Source organism: Psittacula echo (genome assembly GCF_963264785.1).
Source record: "Psittacula echo genome assembly, chromosome: 3".
NCBI classification, from domain to species: domain Eukaryota; kingdom Metazoa; phylum Chordata; class Aves; order Psittaciformes; family Psittacidae; genus Psittacula; species Psittacula echo.
Window position 1 is genome coordinate 60,118,633 of NC_137736.1, and position 25,938 is coordinate 60,144,570.

The following is a 25,938-nucleotide window of genomic DNA, read 5'->3' on the forward strand; positions in this document are numbered from 1 at the left end:
AAAAAGATGGGAAATCACAAAAAAGTGCCCCATGAATATTTTATTTAAAAGGATGCCTTATGTATTGCGATTACCCTTGGGTGACAGAGACTGACAGAGCATGTCTATCATTCACGATAGAAATTGCAGGATGATCTGCAGCACTGTTCATAAGCATGATATAAGGTACTGAGCTGTTACAGCAGCATAATGTTCCTATGCAGTAACAAATATACTACGCAGAGACATGCACATAATTAAAACGACGCTCGCTGGCTTGCTAGCACCGTTTGCCAAAGAATAAGTTGCATGCTAGTGGATTTGCATACAAATGAGATACTGTCAGAACAATAATGGGACTTTGATAAGACCACATACTCATGTCATTAAGTCACTTCAGTAGCTGAGGAATATTTAGTTAGCATTAAATGAGGATAAAAGTTGATCGTTTCCCCTTCCCCCCAGATTAAAACAAAAGGCAACAAGGTACATCCAGTTAAAAATACTAGGACATTTTTAAATTAAAAAGCTACTGCTGTTAATGCCATCTTTTAAAAGTTTTGTGATGCGTTGTGGAATTGAAATTGTAATTTCAACACAGAAACAAAATCTGCTTATTATAGAGAGGTACTGTCACTGAGACTCCATGTCACCTGCCTGCTTGGTAAGTGCAGCTGTAATGTGGGCTGTGGGGTGTTGTGTTTTTTTTAATAAATAGAAATTTTAGATGGAGACATTTGCATTTATGCTTATATTTAGTTATATACATAAATGCAATTAAATCAGCATAAATTAAATACCTCCTGGAATTTTCTAGTGAACCAAGAGCTTCTAAATCCTCCTATTTTTTTGCTGTACTCAGAGACCTCTTCAAAATGTCTGAACTTTGGACTTGATCCAGCCATGTTGAAATCAATGGGAATTTTTCCATTGACTTCAGTGAGAACAGGTCCTTTGGGAACAGTCTGAACTGAGATGTAATGCTCTACTTAGCTGGTAAAAAAAAAACAAACCCAAACCTCTTGGAAGACCATCTTATGGCAATCTGGAGATCTGTACGTCCTATCTGTTTTGGAAACAAACAGGCTTACAGTAATTTTGATGGTTTTGCCTGTAAATTATCAGAGGAAAAGTTAAACACTGAAGTAAGAAGTTTTCAAAGCAGAAATTAAGACTTAAAATAGTCTTTTGCTGGTGGTGGGAGACCTGCTAACCCTGTATAGCAGGAAACGGTCTTGCAAATTTGTTAACTTCTCTTCTAACTTGAAAAATGGTGCAGGAGTCACTCAGAGGAGGGTAAAAATTAATATTAATGATTTCATTTTGACAGGAATGAACTCATTACCATGCACATTTCCAACGTTTTTCAACAGTTAATTTTAGCTGCTGAAAAAGACCTCTCTTGCTAACAGAAAATATGGTAATTTCACATTAAAAACTCTGTATTAAGAAGTCTTTCTTTGCCAAAGTTACAAGCGCTTGACAGGGTTTTATAAACCACACTGAGCATCTCACAAACTTTCAATCACATATTATTAGAGGAGTAAAAAATCCAGAATAAAAATCAGTTGCTGCATTCAATTTTTGTAATGTGTAATTTTTTTTTAGTTTCTGCTATTATGACAAAACTGCTGAGACATATGGAAGAAATGCATTGGCCCATAGGACTCTAGATATTTTTTTTAAGAAAGAAAATACAACATTGTGCTATAATAACTGCCACTTCCATTGATAGAAGGTATACTGTATTGTTTACAGAAGTTATGAAAAATAAAAAGTAGCTGGTGTAAGATGAACTCACATTAAGATGAATGTGTTCATTTAATCTCTGGCATGTTGAGTTTTGGGCACCGCTTTTACGGCTTGCCAGCGAAACCTATATTTGAATGCTGGTGGGCTCAAGGAGCCTGAGAAGATCTGAGTGATGAGAGTAGTTCTCCCTTTTTTGTTCAAGAAGACAAACTCACCTGATGATTTTGAAGATTTTGAAACAGTGCCACTAACAAATTGGTTATTTTAATCGTCCAAAGGAGTTTCCAACCCTGTCAAAGGCACAGCATGAAGCCTTTCCCAGTTTGCTCTGCTTCCACCAGAGCAGTTGGAAGGGATGGAGCAACACACCAAACAGTGGGATTTGCTCCTCCATCCCCAGTTGCTCCCTCTCCCCAGCCCTGCTGCCAATCCCCTTGACTTTCACCTTCTCAAGTAATAGAATCATAGAATATCTCAAGTTGAAAGGGACCCATAAGGATCATCAACTCCAACTCTCTGCTGCTTAGAGACTACCTAAAACTAAACCGTACGACTAAGAGTGGCAATCCAGACACTCCTTGGACTCTTACAGGTTTGGTGCTGTTGTGACTTCCGTGGGGAGCCCGTTCAAATGACTGACCTCCCTCTCCATGAAGAACCCTTTCCTAATGTCTAGTCCAAACATCCGCTGATACAGATTCATTCCATTTCCCCTGCCCTGGTTTTATCACTGGTCTTGAGAGAGAAGAGATCAGCAGCTCCTCCTCTGCTGCCCTCCTTGAGGAAGTTCTGTACTGCGATTAGGTCACCCCTCAGCCTTCTCTTCTCCAAGCTGAACAAAACAAGTAACCTCAGACATTCCTAAGTCCTGCCCTCAAGACCTTGGTCACTCTCTTCTGGACACACTCTAATAGCTGATGTCCTTCTTGTATTGAGGCACCCAAAGAAATTGCTGTTTGCAAACGAAGGCCAACTTTCCAGCCTCTGTTCTCTTGCTAGTTAACATTCTATGGAATTTCATTACACTGGAAATTTAGGCAAATTCTTTTTTAAATGAGCAATAACAGCTCTATCTTATGTTGCAACATCTTCAAGACCAGCCAGACATAATGGGCACATTCTGTATGACTGACTGAACCACCACTGCAGAAGAACAAAGCCTGAAACGTATATGCCAATATTTAAAAAAATCAGGAGCAAGTGAAAAGAAAAAGTGATTTGTAAGTAGATATTCAGCTTTTGGTTTACCATAGGTATTCCAAAGATTCTTTTTGAACCATAACCAATTACAAGTCATAATTTAACACTTAAATATCTAAATGTTTGTTCTTTCTACAGAAAATAAGAAAGATACATGGACTACACAGCCCTGTTGACACTGAACTTTGAACTTATTTAGGGTCTTCTTGAAAATTGCCTCCAAGTTGTACAGCGCAAGCTTTGCTGTAATCACTATAGTAAGTAGTAACAACCGCAACCACAATTCATGGTTTTAAACTACCTAGAAATTAATTTACTTTAAAATGTTGGAAAAGTAACACATTTTTAAATGCTAAAAACCCTACAGAAACGGCTTTGTATTTTTATAATTTTGATAAAATCTATATTTTCTGCTTTGAGGAATGCACAAAGGCTGTGCTGTGTAACTATCCACTGGCAGAGCCTGGGAAGCAATGCAGGAGCCCTTTTGGTGCCACGTATGAGATGTGTACTGATAAAACAAGGCAAATAACTCTCACCCCATGCTGTCAAACCCACAAAATACACAGCCCACAAAACAAAGGAGATTGCCTTTATTTCCTTTCCATTCTAATCATCTTCAGGGCTATTTGTAACAATAGTAGGCATAACACTGCCAAGCATAAAAGTGATTTCCAAGTTGGAGTTCCTTTCAGAAAATGGATTAGTTCAATTTTCCAGATGTCAGACAGGTGTGCAGTTAAGTATACACTGGAATTCAGTTTTGGTGATTAACACTCATAATGACTATTTGGCTATGACAATCAGATCCTTATTTTCAAAACCTACCATTTATTTTTCTAGTACATTTACTTCACTTACAGCCACCAGCCAAATCCAAGATCAGCTAGAAGAAAATTAAGAACCAATTTATTACGCTTGCACTGTTTGTACAACATTCATCATCACTAGAAGAAAGCAGCTGCAAAAAGGAAGGGTAAAGAGGTTTTATGCCAAGACAGAAAGAAATGAAGATGTGTCATTCAATTCCATGTGGTTTGTTGGGAAAACAATGAAAGAAAATGCATTCAAGATTTCCCTGTATCATTTATATCCCTTGGCCAATTGCTTTGCAGAAGCATTCATTTCCAAAGCAATCTTATCCCCAACTCCAAAAAACTTCTCCATTCTCCCCAAAACCCCAGCAACTGCAAGTGGCTTGGACTTGAAATTATACAGGTCAATATCTTTGAAAGGTTGCTGTTGCAAGGAAAAGCAAAAGCAGTAAATGATGTTTCTGTATTAGCTTCTCTGACAGGGCAACCCTCGCTCATGTTAGCTTCTCACACTACATTTTAAATGGGCTGAAACTGGGAAGAGGAATTACATGTCAAGGCGAAATGTAGGGAGACCTGGTCACAGCACTAAAAGCTTTGCTCCTGTACCTGGATTCAGCTGAAGGGTTTCAATTCTGGGCATCTCCATATAACTTCTTAATATGGACAGAGTTACTAGGAAGTCATAACACTTCAAGAAATTAATTCATCTATATGAGCTACAAAGCAAATAATTTGGAAAAGCAGTTCTGTGTGGCTTTGATGTAGCAATAGGCTTGGTTTCAAAGGAGCTGCTGGTGTGCTTGAAGTCATGTAAATACTCTATGTCATATGTGGGAGAGTCTAATGCTGTGGTTTAATCTGTTGCATTGCTAATATTGATCCCAGAAGTATTGTTCACTGATTGCTGGTTAATTTGCTGCTTTTAATAAACCAATAAATTGCTTCGATCCTGATTTGGTTTTCACTGCAGCAGGTACAATCTATCTCTAGCCATTGTGGATAGGCAACAAGGTTGTGACCACTCTCTGCAGCCAGAGAAAAGAAGTGTGCTACATTTGCTGATCAGAATTTCCAATATCATAAAGCATATCTGCATCCTAACAGTGAAGTCAGGGTGTAAAACTTACGTCTTATAAAGTGGACACAAGGAGAGACCAGAAGATCAATTTGTTTTGGTAAGCATCGCAAATTGACCAACAGAGGTCAATTTGGCTTGGTAAGCATTGCAAGTATTTTTCCAGTCTTATTGAGAATACGGAGATCCTGCTGAGTCTGTCACAGTTTTAAATCTGCTTCCAGTTCCAGGCAAGCGAGACTTCCTTGGGCACTTTTCTGCATGCTTCTCTCTTTCACAAACACACCTACACAACATCTTGCTTCAACAGCCTTTTCTGAGCTTTCAGAGCACTGTTCTATTTCGTGGATGCCAAAATACCTTAACTTGACCCAGTCTCTCAGTTGGTTCTTTTAAAATCGCCTTACTGACATTTTAACAAGGACCTTTGTATCAAGACCATGTAAAGACTGCTGGATGTGGTTGTTCCACTTGGCAATTTTTGTGCCCAGATATTGCAGTGTCATCCATTTTGTTTCTTCAATTAACACAGTTAAGACTTACACCTGGCAAAATACCAGACTGAGTTTAAAGAAAAAAAGTGAAATTTCCTTTTCCAACTGAAGGTAGACTTTAGAAAATAACATCTTCAGCTATTTTTCACTCATTTTGATTAATTTTGAGGATAGTGTCAGATGAAACATGTGCTAGTTCTTTTCTGAGTCAGGCTCCATGATAGTGAATTAGTGTAGGTGGAACCAATAATAACTTCAAGGAACACTGTGAAAGCAACATATAAAGGTCTCTCAGCACCTTTGAAATCGTGTTATGGGTTAGATCTCCTTCATTATCATTGCTTGATCAAGTAACATGAGCAGAACCAGGCCTAGAAAGGCCTCCTTTGCCACAGCACCGGCCCATCTTAACCTCATCTCAAAGTATTGCCTCCTTGCAGACACTTGGTGGCCCAGATCCCAGTTTCTGGCCCAAATCAGCCAAATTGACCCAGAGGTACCAGAACAATCCCAGTGCTAAAAACCACAGGGCTCATACAAAAAGGGTATCCCTCTATTGAACATGAGTTATCACTGAAAAAGGTTGGCAAAGGTCTCTGGGATCTTCAGAGAGCCTGAAAACTTGCCTACTTTTCCAGCCATGTTGAGTGGTGCAGCAAAAGGCAGCAGCTCTCCCTAGGACCTTTTCTTGCATGATACCTGATGAGTACTACACCTACAGCATCACCAGCAAAATCACCAAACAAATTCAGTTGGTTTCCAAACAAAATGCTTTGTTGAATTGAGCTTGCCCCCAGTAATGCACAGGAAAACCCAGTACATATAAGGGGAAGAAGGTGAGTAGGAAAGACAGAAAGGGAAAGCAAAATTATGAAATAAATTTGTTTAGCATGTAAATATCACAGCAATGAATATAACCTAGATAGGAGAAGCCCGTGGGGGTTTACACGCATTTTAAGGTGTGAACCCACTTAAGTGATTAACTGGAACACATCCCCAAAATTTACTTATCATTTTAACAAAAGAAAACAATGCTAAATACAGAGGTTTTTTAATGAAGTCATACAATTAACAGAAGAGTATATTCATAAGCTCACTGTGCAAATTGAGCCAACTGTAATCCTAAAGCAGAATGGTGAAGCCAGTGTTAATTAGCCAGAGAAGGGAGTCATCGAGCCAAATCTAGATCTCAAAGAGCTACAATAGAGTTCCATGAACAAAAAAGAAAAATAATGATGTAAGTTTTGCTAAGTTCTGAAGTGCATTCTTATGAAACTGAAGTATTTGCAGATGATTAATCTATGAGTTAGCAGTATACAGAAAGAGACAATGAAAATCTAACTGCTCTGTGCTACACCTGCCTACTATTTGGTAAATATCTTCCAAAGTTATAGGAAATGTTTTAGAGTTTCCAGTTGCAACTAAGCCATTAACTGGTGCATACATATATATATTTAAATATGAGTTGAATGGGAACATATAGGGCAGACTATATATGTATGTATATATATACACAAATATATACATACACATTTATATATAATACATATGTATGTACCATATACATATATACATATGATTCCCTTTCTAAAGTAAGTGAACAATAGCGCAATTCTACTTGATAGGCCAGTTATTCAAAATCAGGCATGTTTTTTCCAATGTTACTTATGGTTTGGAACAGTCTTCTTTAGGTACAAATCTGATTTTCAAAACATTGATTTATACATCAACTATTAAAACAAAACAAACAACAAAACACTGAACCATGATCAAATGAGTATGCCGGTATTGGTGTTGCCATTCACAGTTGTTTTGCATTAGAGAGTTTAATAGCTTTTCCCCCCACTTTTCCATCAGGGAATCTGTTTTTATAAGATCACACATTCATTCAAAAACATAGTTCAGACACACTGGCTGGCTGACCCAACACGTCATTCTCTTTTTAAAAAAGTGTTTTCATCTCTGTTTCTGTAGCTTGGATCTAGGTTTTTATCACTTTGCTCCCTTCACCCTGGTGGTTTATTCAACCTGACAAAGCTTCAGGTTTTGGGGTTTTTTTGTTTGTTTTATTTAGTGCATCTGAGAAATCCCTCTTAGAATGTGTCAATTTTAATATTTGCTTACTCCACCAATGCACAAAAGAGTATATCAGGGTCTCCCTTTGGGGAAGCAGCAAATGGAGTTGTTGATGCCGTACCGCACAGTGCTTGCAACAACATCTGGGTAGCTGGATTCAGGGCTGATAAATCTACCTGCCCCTTCAGACTACTTGTTTCTCTCTCTCTTCTTCATCCTCCTCATAGTCGTCTTCTTTCCGGCAAGATCTGGTGCTGTTAACGAGCTGGAACTTGTTATGACCTCATAGGAAGGTGTATGGACCAGTAGATGTTCGCAAGGTTTGGGAAACTCTCTGAAATTCTTTTCCACCAGTCTCCAAAGGGAATGAAGTTTGCACCGGAAAAGCCTCAAAAATTAATAAAAATAAATAATTGGGCGGTGCAGTGCATTTATTTTTACTACTTGCCCCTACTAATTTGATTAGACTTGAAATTGGTCTTTATTTCTTAATTTTCTCTTAGTTCATGAAGACTGATTTTTAGTGCTAACATGCCATTTCGTGTGTGTGGAATGGAGGGAGTCACAGGAACTTCACACCTGAGAACATATAGGCTTGTCCAGCTCAAGATGGATTTCCAAAAGCCAAAGGACTTTAAATTTTCCAATAAGCACTCAAAAATTTCCTCAAACATAGACAGGGGGAACAAGACTTAGCACCCAAGGAGAGGATACATTAAGCAGGGCTGGGTTTTTTCCGCTTGAAATTCTGAGTGAAAGGCACTGTAGAAATGCAAAGTGCTTCAGTCACAGCTGTTGTCAGAGCCGGTAAGATCACCTGCTTTTTTTCTTTGAGGCAAAACACATAGCCATGATTTGTTTTTTCCATGTGGCTCCTACAAAGACTGTTGTCATATTTATACATAGAGCAGACATGAAGATTTTATTATTAGAGTTTGTCTTTATAAATTGGCTGTGTAATCAGATGACAATTTAGTACCTAGTTGTAATGTTACTTGGTCTGTATTACTGATTATTGCCATAAAGATAAAAATTAAGGAAATTCCTGAAAGTTTTATTTTTGAGGAATATATTTGATATTCCACTCATGACTTTTCCATTCTATTAATGTGCAAGCTTCCATCAGTCACTTGAGTTATCTGGTAGTTGGTTTAATACTTATGAAAGTGTTTCTGTTGCAGAAATCTACATGATCTATAGTTTTCAGAGATTCTTTAGTGGAGAGGATTTCAGGGTATTTACTGTTTATTATTTTCCCCTTTAACTCATCAAATTAAAATAACAAAATTGACCAACATCACCTCAGAGGTGATTTTTAAGTTTTTTTAAGAATTCCAATTTTTAGTGAAAACATTAACAAAAACATATACAAAAATAAAGGTATATGCAAATCAAATATGAGGCCTTGCAAGCGATTACTAGCTGGTATAATGTTATCACCATCTGCAGAGACACCTGCAATTCTTAGAAATTATTTCAACTGACATTGCAGGGCACATGGGTTATAAGGGACACTGCAGTCAATGGGAAAGGGATTGTGCGCACACACATGCAGTTGTGCGTGTGCATCTATATACACACACGTACTATGGGGATATGGAAATATATTTATATAAATACTTATATACTACCCTTGCTTGTAAGCTGTGTTTTTTAAGAATTTAGTATGAAACTATTAGAAGATAAAAGTTTCATGTTGTCATCAGAAATTCTATGATGTGTATAAAATTAACATTTACGAGATTTTAGGCTGGTTGTAAAATTTTCTGTTGCTGAAACCTAACTTATGTCGAAGTAATTAATTTTGCTCAACTGGATTTTATAAAAATGTTTTTTTGATTGCAGCAGTATGAGATATTTGATGCAATTTAACTGTCGGTTTCTGAGGGGGGGTTTACTGTCTGAGACAGAGTTGCCTATTCTTGAGCAAGCAAACTATTATACAATGTTATGTTTTGTGCTACTGTGTAATGAAATGCGATAATTGATATAAATCTTTACCACTCTGACTATCATACAGTACAATATAAAATAAATTACCAGAGAAGAACAGCATTTTTCTAATGCTAGATGCTTATATAAAGCATTTTGCATTGTTGCATTTTAAGGAAGTGACAATTATTCTCTTCATATTCACTTGATTCATGAATAGTGCAATTTTCAAGCACTTGTATTTGGTTAACAGTGCTCAGAGAAAAAGCCCCATAACAAATAATCAAGTGGCTATAAACCAGATCCTTCCATGCTGACAGACTAATTAATCTGATCAGTCTTGAACACCAGTGTTTGTCATGTGAGCAGTCAGCATTCACCGGCAGCCATCTACAGCGGTTCCTTATAAACTCTCCTCAGTTGCCTTAGGGTTTCATGCTGCTCTTTCCAAAGCCAAAAGCAAAATCTTTACTGAGCCTGACTTTTAGAAAATCAAGTAACATTGGCTCAGTAACTGCCACTTTCCCACAAAAGCAAATACAAAACACTAAGCTAGAAATCTGCTCCTCAAAAGCTGAATAACTGAGTTCCTGCGGACAACTGCATGTGATTTTGTCTGGCCACCCAAGAGTAGTTTCGGAGCTGGAGGAGGAACCTCACCCCCTCTTGACTGCCTTGGCACACAGTAAATGAGCTGTGCAGAGCCTTGCAGCCTTCTGTGGCCTTGCCCAGCTCTGTTATGGGTACAAATAGGTAGCTGCAAACTGGACTGCTATGTGCATAGATGTTAAGTGATCATGATGGTCAGAAAACCGCAGCAAAACCTGCTAGTCACAAAAGGACAAATACTGTAAATGCAGCTGATATAGGGTTTTTCAGAATTTCCATTTTTCTCTAGTTCACGAACAATCTGTCTCAAAACTCATGCTGCAGGTCACAGCAACAGGCTGGTAAATTTTTGCCATTTGAACAAAACATCATGCACTAAGGCATGGGAAGCTTGTTTTAAATCCCGTCATCCTGAGAACACATCCCGAGCAAATTTCCAACAATACGCTACTAGGAATAATATGAAAAACATAAAATGAAGTTATAATTATTGCATTTATTTATTTATTTTCAATAAATTCTCATTAGATTTCAGATCACATTATGAGAAGTAAATGCTGCTTCAGAAAAGCAACAATCTACAGCATCAGATATTCTCTGGTGGATCTTTCAGACCCAAACCTGCTTAGCTTTTAAGATTAGACAAGATCAAGCCTACTTAGACAAGGAAGGCCATCTGTTTTCAAGGATCCAGCTGCTATCCTTTCAAACACAACTCACTGCGGACTCCTGTAATTTATTAATCCCAGGATAAAAGTCTCAGTCTGCAGTACCATTATTTGAGTTCTTTACACCATTAGCTTGAACATTTTATCAACCGCTGTGCAGGTAACAGTCAAAAAGCTAAGGAGATTTGTCAACCCTCATAATTAATATCTCCCTTCTTTTAAGTTATGAAGACTCCAGTTTAGCACAGACTTAAGCACTTTCTGTGTGGGGGCAATTTGGAGAAGATTAAAGACTGGCACGTGTTAATGATCTTTTCGGTACCTGGGACCTGTGCTGAAGATGTTGCCTGTGCAAATTTGGTTTTGAGATTGGTCCATACATGCACACACATAGATGCACGAGCATGGACACATATGGTGCAATTTTGTTATTATTAAATTTTTCATTTCTTCTTCAGATAGGGGAAAGCTGAAGACTCAACTCAACCCAGGTGAAACTGTTTTGAGGGGTTTTTTTAAACTGAACAAATCTGGAGTTATTTCAGCCCCCAGAATTTATGTGCTGGGTTTAAAAGTGAAAAAGGCTTTTTCTCAGTCAGACAACTTCGAATTGGCAAAGTGGCTGGATGGAAGTTAATAAAACTTCCCTTTCATCTACAAAATGATCATGTCTGGTCCCAGGTGGAGCGTGATAAATCAGTGCAAAAGCTGCTTTTCTCAGAAAGTTGTAAGTGACTGAAAATAAGGGCATTAAGTGCCATCCATGTTAGTTGCAGTTTCAGAATGTTACTGTGTAATCCACCTGCTAAAAGCATATTTAACAAGATAAAATAAATAGGCCTTTTTATATATACACAAGCACATATCTGACATATTCAGAACTGTTAGTCCTTATAGTGTACTTTCCTGAGAAGCTCTGAAGGAGTCTGTCATCCAGGTTTCTCACATTAGCATTAAGTGTCTCCTAAGACCACCATGAAGAAGTACAGAGTTACCACACCTTTTTGCCTGAGCAGAGCCAGTGGTTGTACTCTGCAATGCTCTCTGCCTAGAAAACAGCAGGAGGAAAGGGTGGGCTGGGGGCTTCCATTTTCAGGTTTTTCATTTCTGATCTTCCCAGATGTCTTTTTGAAGAAACAAAAAGTGAACATTCAATGGTGCATTGTCTTATATACTTCCTGTCTAGTTCCTTCAGCCTTCCTGGCCTGTATGTGGGTGAAGCACTCTATCTCGTGTAGCTGCTGTCACTGTCCTATTCTTGGTTATTCCCTCTCATCCAACCCTTTCCTCCTCCCCCGACTCCTTTTTACCATGGCCAGGAACTCACAGCATATTGAGCATCTTCAGGCTGAGGAAGTCAGGACACTCTAGTGTCTACAAATGTGGTGACATGGCTGGATCTTTAATTAGCTGCAGGAGTTAGCTCCACCTTTGCAGAGGGCTGAACAAAGTGCTTTTAGATCATTTAAGCTGCTGCCAGCAAGTGCTCTGTTCTCTGAAATAATAGTATGTCATGCAGCATTGCAAACTGTAAAGGTTAAAAATCTTATATTTTTATTAGACTTCATTAAGGACCTTACCTACTTGTTTGGGAGCTTTCTGAGCTATATATTCAACTTACTTGTGAAATAGTAAGTGCTAGAATCCTTTCCCATTGATTCTCTCTTTGTCTGGCACGTGGGATTTTGCAAGAGTCCATGATTGTGGTAGCTAACGTGTTGGGTGAACTCAAAATACTGAAGAACTGACTGTAAAAATAAAGTTAAAATCTGTAGTTAAGGATCCTTCCAAGCCAATATCAAAATAATGTAATTTCTGCTTGGGTCACATTGCTTCATATCTAGTGTAACACAAGGCAACATGCCAGAATTGCCATAAGTTACGTTGTAAATCCCTGTTAGCAGCAGGGAAGCAGCCTCCACACTTTTATACGTCATTTTCTGACATCAAATGTTCTAAAAGGTTTTCAGGCAAACTCATTGAGGCTCAACAGATGTACATCTGTTGTGAAATAGAAGCTTACAAACCATACGGTATCATTTTTTTTATTCTAATAATTGTAGTTGCTTACAGTTGTCTGTTTAACTGGTTATCAAAATGTACTAAGAAGAAACCAATCCCCGAAAACATTCAAACTAAAACCTGATTCACTTTAATACCAAAGGTTAATTTTAAGGGCTCCAGAAACTGTCTGTGATTGAAGTGACACAAACATGGCTGTTGCCTAAGTGCTTGGACATGTGGGAATGCCTGGCCCAGAGATGTTTGAACCACCCCTGAACACTAACCAGATAGTCATATATGACTATCCACTGAAATATTCATGTGAGAGCATGGAGAAACACAACCAGAGAGCACCTATGGGTGGGCTGCCTACTCTTGGGAGGGTTTGGTAATACCCAGACTGGACTAAAGGATGCTTCCAACTTAGGGAGAAAACAGCTGCAGTGGAAGGACACCTGAAGATGACTGCACCGCTATAAGCCAGCTGACTTGGTAGACAAGAGATGCTGCTTGCAAAATGATGGTGCAGGAAGGCCATAACATATACTAGGAGGAGCACCAGCAACGGCCATGACTTTCATCTGGGAGATCAGTATGAAATTCGCATCCAGCTGGCAGCCCGGCATGGAGAGCAGAGAGGCTGCGAGCTCCATCTTGTTTCAGCAGCGCTGGCCTGAGTGGAGTGTGAGTAGACATGGTTCAGGATTTTCCTGCAGCAGTGGGACTGAAATCCAGCAGGAGGTATCACCTTCCCGTGTCTTATTCTAAGCTGTTATTCTGACCTTCCCCATATAGTTAATGGAATAAAAAAGAACCAGACACAAAAAAAGGCTGTGATTCATGTCATCTAACACAGGCATTTAAGCAAGGAGAATCAGCTGCTTCTTCACCTGCTCTTTGCTCCCCACAGTGATGGGAGCCTGGGAAGACCCCAAAGAGTCATTTTTGGTCCAAGCCTGAGCCTGCTCACCCTGCAAGCAGGCAGTTTCACACACTAGGGCAGCATCACAGCAACGTTCTGTCTCAAAACATGTACAATGCTTCTGTGACTCTTTCAACACAGAATTCTTAGCTTGAAAAATAACTACTAAAGCTGTAGATTTTAATCAAGTTGCAATGATTTAATCAGGGTTGCAATGCTTTGCTCACAGTCCATGAGGATTTACTCCGACAGTTACTGATGGTTAGTTAGTGACTGCATATGTAGCCCCAGTGTTGACATTTCCTGGCTTTCCACTGATTGATTTCACCATCCACCTCTCCATTTAGTACCACAACTTCCCTTTAAAACCATCTGGAAAGCAAGTGATGCCAGAGAGGGAAGGGAAGCTCGTCTCTGTCAGAGACATCCGACAGAGATGATCTCCAGATCCTCAGCACAGAGGGTAGGTTTTGAGGATTACAGAAGAGCCTTATGGCTGTATGAGGACTAACCAAGCTTTCCCAGGTCCTTTTCCAAGGACTGCTGGACGATACCACTGTGAGAAAATAGATTGCAATCTGTCAATAACTGCATCGAAATCTTCTCTCCAAAATGGCTCCAACAGGTGCAGTTTTATAGAACTGATCTTCAATTGGTGCAAAAGCAATAATTTTTCTGGTGCCCAGGACACCTTAATAGTACTTATATATTTACCAATCTGGTGTCCTGTACATATAATTCAGAAGGTGTAGGTCAATATAGCTCCACTGGCTTGTCAAAGCAGTATTGATTCACTCTACGTAAGCATCTGATTCAGGAGCTGCAAGAGCAGATGTACAATCAAGAAGTCTTCCCATGTAGGTGATTTCTGCTACACCTTAATAGAAGTGCTAAAAAAGCACTAGGAAGGCTTATTTGTTTTGTCATTTGGTGATTATTTTGCCTGGTAATTGTAAACATCCTGTCTGATAAGAATTAACTTACGCTTTGGCAAATACTGGTGCTTTCCTTCACATTCCCCCCACCCCAATGAAGGTAGTCTGACTTTGATATTGCTTAAAACAGTCATAGGCTTTGTTCTTCAGAAATGCTAAAGTATTTCTAATTCTGAGTTTTATAATACTACAATATGGAGAGACAGATTGTATCTTAATAACATCTATATTATGATAAAGAACCAGCTACATGACAGGAAAACGAACATTTCAGTTCATCTACAATTCTCCATCACATCAAAAGATACTACATGTGAGAATGATATGCTAAAACTTCCCATTATGCAGTTTCAAAACACATATATTTATTCAAAAAGAATTGGTATTGTTAAGAGTAACCTCAGTGACTGCTCTAGATAATGTTTCACAGCCCAAACTGATACTTTAATTACAGTGTAATAAGATACTAATCTTACATATTGTGTATCTTGTATTTCTGTGAGCAAAATGCTGTACGTAAAGAGCTGTTCCTGATAGAATAATTGCAAATACTAACACAAACACTATCCCCCCCAGCTATGTTGTGACACCTAAACTGTTGTTAGTATTTAATGCAACTAGCGATGAACTAGGATAAACTCAACAAGAACTCTATTTCCAGAAACAGGTAACAATTTCTGTGAAGGAGCAGAGAATCATGCTGAACCAGTCCTCACCCCAAAGAGAGAATTAGTCATTTATTCTATATAGAACAACATAATAATCAAAGTCCTCTGCGTCTTCCAGTAATAGAAGATGTGAGAAAACAGAGAATAAACCGTATGCATGGGAGCTTTCACTTAATAAGCACATTGGTAACCACATACTCGTATTTTAAAAAGCCCTCTCTCTCAAATACGCACTTTCATTCATATAGGTGAAATATATAGTCATATGCATTTATGATGGGCCCAATCCTGCCTACCTTGCTCATTTTGAGAAGCATCTTACCCTGCAGTAGTCCTACCGAAATCAAGCAGAGATGATGCTCTTCAATCCGAGTATGGGTGGCAGATTCCACCTATATATAGCACATCTCTATTTATCTCCATTTTAAGTCGTTAATTTAGCTCTGTATCACGGAATTAAATATAAATTATCTGCTAGCACAAAAGCAACTTGGGAGCAATTACAGTCCCCTATCTCCCCCCACTCCAAATACGCTAAATATCAATTTGTAATATGTAAATCCTAGGGTTCTTTTTACACTAGCCAAGTCAAATTCTTAATACCAGACAAGAAGAAAATCATAGCTTAACATACACCAGTAGATGTAATAAATAATGAACAGCACTAACAGCTTAACATCATAAGGAAACAGATGGAAAACTTCCCTCCAGAGATCATTGCATCTAGTATTAGAGAATGAGTTTCTGGACGTGCACAGGGTGAACAGTTCAAGTCTGAATTACAATGAGGTTGGCAACACTTTTTTATTATAAATGTAGGAATTTCATGTCTTCCTTTTAGAAAGTACTGCTATTATAGCATTCATCTGTTTCACTGAAGACATGAAAAGCAAATGGCAAAATCTTAAGCTGCTAAAGCGTGCACAACACAATCAAATCAAGATCTCGCTCTGGGAGTACCTTGGCTGGGTTTGCAGAATACAGAAGGGCTACAATGCCATCATCTGTCCAGGAAATGAAACAGAACCCAATGTGGAAGCCAAATCTTTACTAGCAATGTTTGTCTACACTACTGAAAAGCCCTGTTAAGGCAATAGCTATTGAGTCAATGACTATTATATGTTTAAAGAATTATAACAAAGCAACGTCCAATCTGTTTCCCTGATAACAGAGGTGTTTTCAACATCAAGTGGCTTGGTTGTATCTTCAAAATACCTTTCAGACTGTGAATACAAGAAATGGAGTTTTCTCTGGAAAGTGAAACACATCTGTTAAGTTTGAATAAACCATACTGGAGACCTGAACAAATTATCACATTTTGTACACACTTGTTTGCTTCTTTTTTGGGGCGCAGGAATATAACATAACACAACACAACACACAATATCATCAGAAGCAGCCCAGCTAAAGCACGATATCATGCTTGAATCCTTCAGCTACATTGCACTCAATAGGCATTTGAGCGCATGTCATGGCTTCTCTAACTTTTTAATAAGAATTAGAAATCCATGCACATGTCTGTACTGCATGTATTACAAGAGATCCTGCCTCTCTCATCTGCCATCAGAAAGGTCTCCAAGTATGGTGCAAAACTCCACATCTAGATAGACCCTCTTTCAAGTGCCTGTTGTAGCAGCATCCATGTATGCATGTATGCAACTATTCATGTATGCCATGTATGCAACTACACTTCATATAGAGTTTTGTGCAAATAATAATAAATTAAGCTTTTCAAGAAGAAGGATTTTTTCTCTCTGCTTCCTTCCTCCATCCTCTTCATACCTACCTCACCCATTTTATGGACTACAATAGAAGCACAAAAGCTAAACTCTCTGTTCAGGGTCTCAAAATCCATTTCAGCAGAGCATGCCCAAGCCAGCCGACCTCCTGTCTGCTCTGTCAGCTATTAGATAACATTGCCTCTAACATCAGATGGATGCAGAGACTACTGCTTTCTATTATGGCTAAAGATATATAAACATAATTGAAACTTGTATTGATTTTAAAATCAAAGCTTCAAGATGACTAAAACTCTAGGGCAATTGTAGGGTCAGCCAGAACACCTTTGGTAATAGGGTGAGGAGCGGAAGCTGATATTCTCCTGACAAACCCATGAAGCTTATAAATGTCTAGCACTCATTACGTTATACTCATGCCAGCCAATAATTTCGGGTTGCTGTTCCAAGACACAAATTACTTCCAAATGCTGGACTATACAGAAATAAATGGAAGAAGTCCAACATCAGAATGTAAGAGACACCGAAGAGTTATTTCAATAATAAGACTACTCAATAATTTTATATTGCACAGTTGGGTACTGAATCCAAGTGAATAACTCTCCTCTACAGCACCTACAGTCCATTGCAAACTGAGAGAGTGATGTACTCACAGAGTGACTATAAAAAGAAAGAAATAAGAAGTGGAAAAACAGCTTTCCAAAATAATAATTTTTTAAAAACCCACAATCCAAACATCTTCTGGGATGCTGAGACAGCTGAAAATTCCTCGTGTGTGTGCATGCCTGAACAGCATCTAAAGCGATGCAAGGCTGCAGGACTGCAGAACAAGTAAGTCACTTGCACAGTTTAGCATTCCCCTTTTGCCCCATCATGGGAGGCAGTGTTGGCAGCAACGAGCTGCAGGTATAGGCTCAGGGCAGGAGGCTGCAAATGACATCAAACCTGCTGTGATCCCCCACAGCCCACTGCCTCTCCAGCTCGTCGCTGGACAAGTGGACACATCAGGGATAGGGGGGAGAAGTGGCTGAAAATGGAGATTTGCAACCAGAGTTGAAAAGAAATGCCCAGCAAAAGAATTTACCCAATTTCTCCTTCCCCTCTCACTGGCAAAACCAGGACTAGCAAGCCCTCCTCGTTCAGGCTTTCATTCTTCCTCTGCATCATATGTTCCCCCATCTCCTCCTGCTGAAGGAGTGGCCTGGCCAAGTGTAGCTCCAGCTGGGGATAGCACTCAGTCCACCTTGGTGGCTGAGAAGCTTGGAGACACATCTGCTGTTTCTCGCTGAGGGAATGAGAGGTTTATACCACAAGTTTCACCTAAAACTAAATGCAGTCAGTGAGCTTTCTATAAAGTTCAAGGTCAAGTTCAAGACCTTGCCTAATAAGGTCACTGATTAGCATCTTCTTAAAGTCCTGCCTTGCCTTTGGCCTTCACCAGGTTAAACTAGCACCTTTTCTGTGTTCATCACCTAAGGCCCCAGAGTGATTCCATCAGAGTTTACCATTCACAGCATGCCAGGTTTTCCAGTCATGAGCTGACTTTGAAACACATAGAATTTCTTTCCAGTTTTCTCTAGTATGACCAGTTTTTGCCACACAAATCCTATGTGGCAGTGCTGCTGACAACTAAGATGATAACCAAATAAGCTAACATGAGGAAAAAAAAAAAGAAAAGTGGAATACGATGTGAAGTGGCATGCCAGCCTGATGCTGGATGCACAGATTCCCTTCTTCCTCGCCCATCCCCTGCATTTGCCTTCATTTGGCACCCTCTCTACCCCCTCTCCTTGCTTTTACACAGCACTTCCTCACACCCTTGGTAGCTTTGAATTAGAGTAAAAACAGAGACATTTTTTCAGAGACTTTTCCTTTCCCTTTCTCCTTACAGTTGCTTTATTTTGTTTCTCCTGTGAATTCAGAGGCCAGCTGAATTTTTTAAGTGCAGGTCTGGGGACTTTGCAAGAGATCCACAAGAAAGCGATGCTCGGGAACTTGTCCAGAAACCTTGCTTGGCACGAGGAGAAAAACTTCTCTCGGTGCATTTGAGGCTTTTCATGGAAACCACATATTTTGCGTCTGTGGCTTGCTCATGACCTTTCTCTTTTCCTTAGGCTATGACACATTACCTGACAGTGGCTGGATTTATCATTTATTAACTTAGACCCCTTCAAAAGTGAGGTGCTTTCTATACAACTTTGGGAAACCCTGGAAGATGAGGAACAGAAATGACCAGAGAGAATTCTAGGGAAAGTTTTGAAGGCTGAAACAAAACCCTGCATTTGTTACAGGAGGGATCTTGATCCTAAGCAGAGACTTGTATCACCTGACTTACTAAGAAAGCAAGCTTTAAACCACTCACCAGGTGGATTTACACTCTCCAGGATACATTACAACAGTCAAACACGTGCATGCTCTTAGGTTGTGGCTACAGGGACTGAAAAGCCAGGGCAAGGGCAGAAGTCGGAGGTTGTGCTCATGTGAGCAGTTTCTTTGTGTGAGAGCACTGGGGTTAGTTGAGTCATTATTGTGCAAAAAGATGTCAAGAAATGTGGAAAGTTGAAAAAAGCAAAAAAGGAGCCAGTGGCACTAACACATTTTTTTTTTTTTAAAGAAGACCAGATTCAAAGAAATTGAGACACTGATCTGCTAGACTTCACTGCAAAGGCAGGGAGTGGAAGAGTTCAGGTTGTGCAGCATCATCTCATGGCTCTTTCAGACAGTTTTGGGCATACCTGGATATCTGAAGGAATTTGATGTCAGCAAAAGGAATTCTCACCCTTCTTACTTCTTCCTATTAAAACTAACAAGGTTGTATACCCATTGTTTTGTATTTCACTTATTTGAATACTGACAAATTAAACACAGCTGAAAACGGTTTTGCACAACTTTAGAGATAAGACACAGCAGATATTTGGAAAAGGGTGACCTTACTTCATTTGGAGTGATGGGTGTTTATCCAGAGCAGGATTCTGACCCACTTTCCTGATGGAGCAGCACAGGCACAGGCCTGATTTTTTATGTTCTCAGTCAATTGAACTCGAATAAACTCAATCAATTACAAATTCAAATCAATTGAAAGTATATAGCAGCCATTAAGTCACAAATATTCCACACTCTTATTAATAAAAATAACTACTCTTTACTATTATTATCATTATAATTAAATATTTATATTACCATAGGGCTCAGAGGGAATAGTCAGGATCAACTCGCTATAGCACTAGGCTCTTCACAAATGCATGAGATGTAAATACTAGTTCATATATGTATTTACCAGTCATGTTGCTTCTCACCTTGCCATCCCAACCACCCTTGCTCTTTACATCCAGCCGATTAACACTGTAAGAAACGCCCAGCCAGAGAGGGTTAAGCAACTCCCCAGAATCAATACCCAACTCCTCTCGTTTTCTCCAGCACCCCCTCATCAGCACCCCGAATGTCATTGCTTTCCAATCACTCCTCTGCCATTGCAGTCTGCCATGCTCCCGCAACACCCCACCCTCCACGTCTTGCAGAAGGTTCTGCAACCATATGCTGTGGTTGATTTATTAGTCCAAATTTCCCGAGGGAGCACGTCGTACCCATCTGATGCCCCTGTATTTGAGCTCTGAGTCACAGGTAGTGGAGCAATGTGTGAAAAAAAAATCATCACATATTCTGTCGGCAAAGCACCTCCCATGGTGCATGCAGCTTAAGTTGCTTCCATGCACCACTTATCCCACTACGTCTATAGAATAAATTATGCCCCAGAAATTTGCTGTCAATGGCCTCTTTCAGATAGTAGCAATGAGTAAGATAAAATCTGTCACTTTATGTCAAGTCACACTCATTGAGTACAGATTTAGTAATAGTAATACTTATCTTTTATGTAGCACTTTACATTTTCCAGTTGCTGCACAGAGATTAATTAATCAGTTCGACGTATATAAGCCAGGCCTGAAGCACATATTGGAGGACTGACAGATGCCTGCACTGCTGTGAAAGCACAAAGGCGACTGCCTGACCCGTGCAGGTGCAGGTGTGTTTGGTTGGAGTTAGACACTGGCACGAGAACTCTGATTTGCTTGGATTTAAGCAGGACGACGGGAGCTCCAAGGTTTGCTCACCTTCACTCTACCCACTGGAAAAAGTAAATGTAAGTAAATATCAGCCATTCTGCCACATAACCTGCAAACCCTCTCCTGCAATTAGAGTAGTTACTGTCCCTGAAGCTGAGAAATACAAAACAAAGGCAGATGGGTGAATTACTGCTTTTCATTAATGCTCGCTGCCTGTGACACCCCATTGAAAGCTCCCTTTGCCATGGCTTAAAGGTCCTCCCATCTGTGCCCTCCCAACCTTTGCTGGGCTTCTTCCAAAACCTCTCTTTGTGGTGGAGAGGACAGCGATGTTTCTCATCGTAAAGTGAGAGAAGGCCCCTGCCACACAGCCATGCTATCGACGGACAGCACTCGTCCAGCCTGGCTGCCCGGTTGCTGTTACTGCTGCTGGTGGAGCGCTTCAGACATACTTTCTGAATTAAGCCAAGCCTGGATAATTGGGAGTTGGAACCAACTCAAACATGAGCCTGCAGACGAGGGATTGTGTTGTTCACTGAATTACTCATTGACAGTGAAGAAAAGCATTTGTGGTAGAGTGCTGCTGCCCTCCAGACAGGAGGTTGGCCAGCAGAGCAGCTCACAGTTTCATGAGAGCATCAGTTTTCATCTCAGACTTTTCTGTGCATCTCTTCTTGCCCCAGACTATGCCCGAGGTGGCTCAAAGGCAGCCTGGTGACTTGTGCTGAAGATGTGCCCTGTGCGACATCTTAGCTTGCATAAATGAAGAAAACCCCAAAACAATCATCCCGTACAAGAAACCACTGACATTTTTATACTTGGGGACTTTCTTTTTTGACATCCGCTTTCCTGATGTCTTCAGAAAATGTAAGAAAGCATTAATATGCGCATGCGGGATTACTCCTACCCTTATGCCTGTCATATATTTGCTATGTGGAGAAAAATCGTACACCAAGCTCATCGTGTGTAAGATGAGCTACAGATGAGCTACAACTGAAGTGTTCATTAAACTGCAACACAGGCCTTGAAAGCAGCAGTTGAATTACAAGTCAAAAGAGTTTTAAAATTAATAAATGCAGGGTTCTTTTTTTATTTAGTTTCTGAGTCCATAAGTCATAATTTCAGGGTATCTACACTCAAAGGATTAGCAGTCCAACTGTTATTTGAAGTGGAGGACATTCTCCCATCATGTAAAGACTCCAGCAACTGGGATTCTTTATTGAAGCCTCAGCCAGAAACTTTTTAAAAGAGCTGGCAACACTGCTATGAGACGTTGTTTTCCATTTTTTGACACTGCATGTTTACATTTTTGTTCATGTAAGTTTTCCTGTATTTAATTACAGAGGCACTTCTGTCATCCACAGGCACTTTCCCAGCTTGCATTTACTGTCACCAAAAACCCCCCTGTGATAGAAGCCACAGAGCTGCCCCAGGTTCTTAGTGGTTCCCAGTGATACTGCTGGTAGAAACGGCTGATTTTGCACTGAAACCGACGTTTAGGCACTTTTCGGTGCTCCAAGCACCATGAGGTGTATTGTTGTCTCCACCTCCTTAGGCTGCCACTCAAGAGATGTGTCTTCTCCTCCATGATGGAGCTCAGACAGACCTGCTGTGCAACTCAGAGATGTAAGCCACCAAGCTGGCAAAATTCTTCTGTTTTGGTGTGCCTGAATTCTCCCTCGTCTTTGAGCAAGAAGATGAGTGTATGCTGCTGCAATGTTAAAAATTAAAAGCTAAGCAGCCAAAAGCCACCAAAAGGAAAACACTAGTTTGTAAACATGATGTAAAGTCATCCTTGTTATGCCTCGAGTCTCTCTTTGTGTTTGCTTAACCCTTGCAAGGTGTGGTTTAACACTGAGACCCAGACCCGATCTATGACCTGATCCATAGATCAGGCAGTTGCCTGAGCTTCCCAGGGAGGGAAACACTGGGGTCTGTGTCTGAGCACAGCCCTGTGGCTCTCAGGAGAGCACCTGAGGCATTGCTTTGCTCTGTGAAGGTGAGCAGCTCTTGAAGCCCCAGAAGATTGTGGAAGTCCTGAGTGCTTCACCCATGTATGCTGTCGGATGCTTAGCTTCTGATGTCTTGGAAGAGGCACAAAGGGCCTGATCCAGAACAAGAAGCATTTGCAGGAGCCGGTCTATAATATTGCCAAAACTACCAGATAGCCAGCTTTAATTTTTCATCATGTACCTAATTCCTTATTGTATCTGGGCATTCAGAGCAAAAGAAATCCTTTTTTCTGAGCTTGCTTTAATCACAGCTGCTGCTGTGGATGGAAGATTACAGCGTGCATGCAGGCCTGTGACGTGACATTTTTCCAGAGTCAGAGCTCCAAATCAAAACCCTTTAGGTTATATTCAGAAATGGCCATGTTGTGTCTGTTATTTCATGAACAAAAAAACTCAACCAAACCTCCAAAAACCAGAGGGTCACTTCTAAAAATACCTCTGTTTCAACTATATCTAGCAGAAACAAATGCTTCTGCCTTCCTTTTCCCCCCATGATGAATGCTCTCCCTCAAGACTGCAAGTTAGATTTTGTAAAGTCCTTATTATCACACTTCACTACATATCAGGATGAATGAGAAGAGCTGTGCAAACACTGCAGATATCTTTTCTTTATTACAGCTGCAGCCACTCCCCAGAGACATTATTAATGTCCACGGCTCTCATAGAGAGGCGGCGTATGCTGGCATCTGATTACTATTCAGATCAGCAGCCTCTCTCTGTCTGTGAACCAACACATTAGTAGGTACATAAAGGGCTCTTGCTGTGGGCTGGACAAGATCCTAGGGCCTCCGTCATGAAAAGATAATGGCAGCGTGATTACCAAAATTTTGTGGAAATTGTGCTAAGCCAAAGCAAAACAAAACCCAAGGTAGGGGATGCATTATTCCTAGGCAATTTATTATTTATCACTGCTGAGCAAACCCCTTTGTTCTTGCGTATGGCAGTTACTCTCCATTTATAGCTCACTTGGGTGTATAATTCAGAAAGAAGATATACGATGCTTTTTAAGAATGTAGGGGTAAGCCTCGCTTCCTGGACCAAGCCCAAGCTTGACAAGAGGTAGTTATGTGAGAAATGAAGGTTAAAAAAGAAAACAACCCACAAAGTCTACAGCCCCTGCTGCCTTGGGGTTTCTGCAGAGAGAAACCTGATGCATGGAGTCAACAGCCAGAAGTATTTCATGAATCAGAGAAGGCTCCCGTGCTGCCAAAAGCAGAGCTGCCCACCAGAGGTTTTGAATTACTCACTGGATTGTGGCAGGAGCAATTAAAGAGCCACAAAAGGCAGCACCCGTGCACAGGACCTGGGTGAGAGCTATGGGCCTGCCTTGCCTGTGGGCTCAGAGCCCTATGTGCTGGAGGATGAGCACCCGTGTCGTGCCATCTGCCTGAATCCACAATAAATGAATTTGGTAAGTCAAACCCGATAATATTCTACTCCCAGGTCTATATTTTTTAGTGTGAAGAAGGAAGCACTCCCATTAAATTTCCATTCAGCCTGGAAAACTACTAAATATCTATCCTCTTATGATATACCTGTATCCTTGGCACAGATGTGTATAGCAGAAGAAAGCAAAAAGATGTTTAACTAAAAAGACCAGAGCAAGGAGATTTGATTAACACAGGAAAACCAGTGTTCACACAAGAAGATCAGGAAGAGACAGCTGCTTGAGGAAACACAAGAAAAACATAAATGGTCTGCTAACTTGTTTCCAACCACATCACAGGTAGACACTGGCCCTCACAAGCTCAAACCTCCAAAATAAGCTACTTCAAGTAGATACTACAAGAGAAAAGCAGTGCATGGCTCTGTATACGCATCCCACAGGCACTCAGAAGGTGCTCTTGAAAACACAAAAAGGCACCAAAATTGCCAGCTAGTGACAGAGAACACATGGAGCAACCCAGAAAATTGATTTTTCAGAGAAATCTATCTATAAGCATGAGAGATGCAGAACTATGATGCATGTGAGTGTGCACCTGTGGTTCTCACAGGAGGCAGGAGAAGCCCATATTCAGACGTCTGCAAGAATGTATTTCAAAATTAAACCAGGCATTGAAACTGGAGCAGAGAGGACGAAATATTCCATCCTCTCTACTGACTGATGCCATGTGTTCATTGTTTAATATCTCTCTGTAACAGGCCCTTAGTCTGCTGAAGAGCTGTAGTATCTTCTCTTTTCTAGAGCCTCCACAATAAGTACTAACCATGAATATCAACCTGGACCTGCTTTGCCTCATTAATGCACAAAGGAGGAAGTCAGCCTCTGGAATTTGTTGATGGAATAGCATCTTTGCCCAGCATTGTGCATCCTGACACCAAGGCTTTGCATAGTGTAAAAAGCTCCCTAGCTTAACAGAAGCATTACCTTTCCCCTCACTGCCTAGGTCCACAACCTGGAAAGCACTGCCAGCTGCAGTGCTAGTGGAGCTTACCTGATGTGCTGCCAAGGTACCTGCTTTATAAAAGTGCCATCACCTGGGGCTGCCACCTCCTGAGCCCCATGCAGACATGGACTTACTTGCTCCCCTGCTTCCGTCCCGGAGAGGATTCTGTGGCGCAGTGCTGGGTAGGTTTCCTTCTTGACATTATGCAGCAAGAGGCACCATTTTGCCCCCTTAAAATGAAGCTGGAGGCTGCAATGAGCTGTGTCAATGACTTGATTGTCTGTAATGTCGCAGATGGTCAGGGCAGAGATATAGGCAGCAGCTGCTTCAGAGATGGGACTCTCGACTTCCGTAGAAGACGCAACATAGATGTGAATCAAAGTCCTGCCTCATTCTGCACCAGTATTAAACTGCCTCATCTCCCCCTCAGCGTATGGAATTATGCTCCTCATGGAAATCCTATAAAGACTTTCAGGAATTCTGAAGAACCTGTTTGGTCTGCCTCATGACAAAGATACATTGTCTCTGAACGTGACCAAGAAGTGACTAGAAATATCAGACAGAGAGTATTTCTATTTGCATATCTACATCATGAAATCACATTATGCTT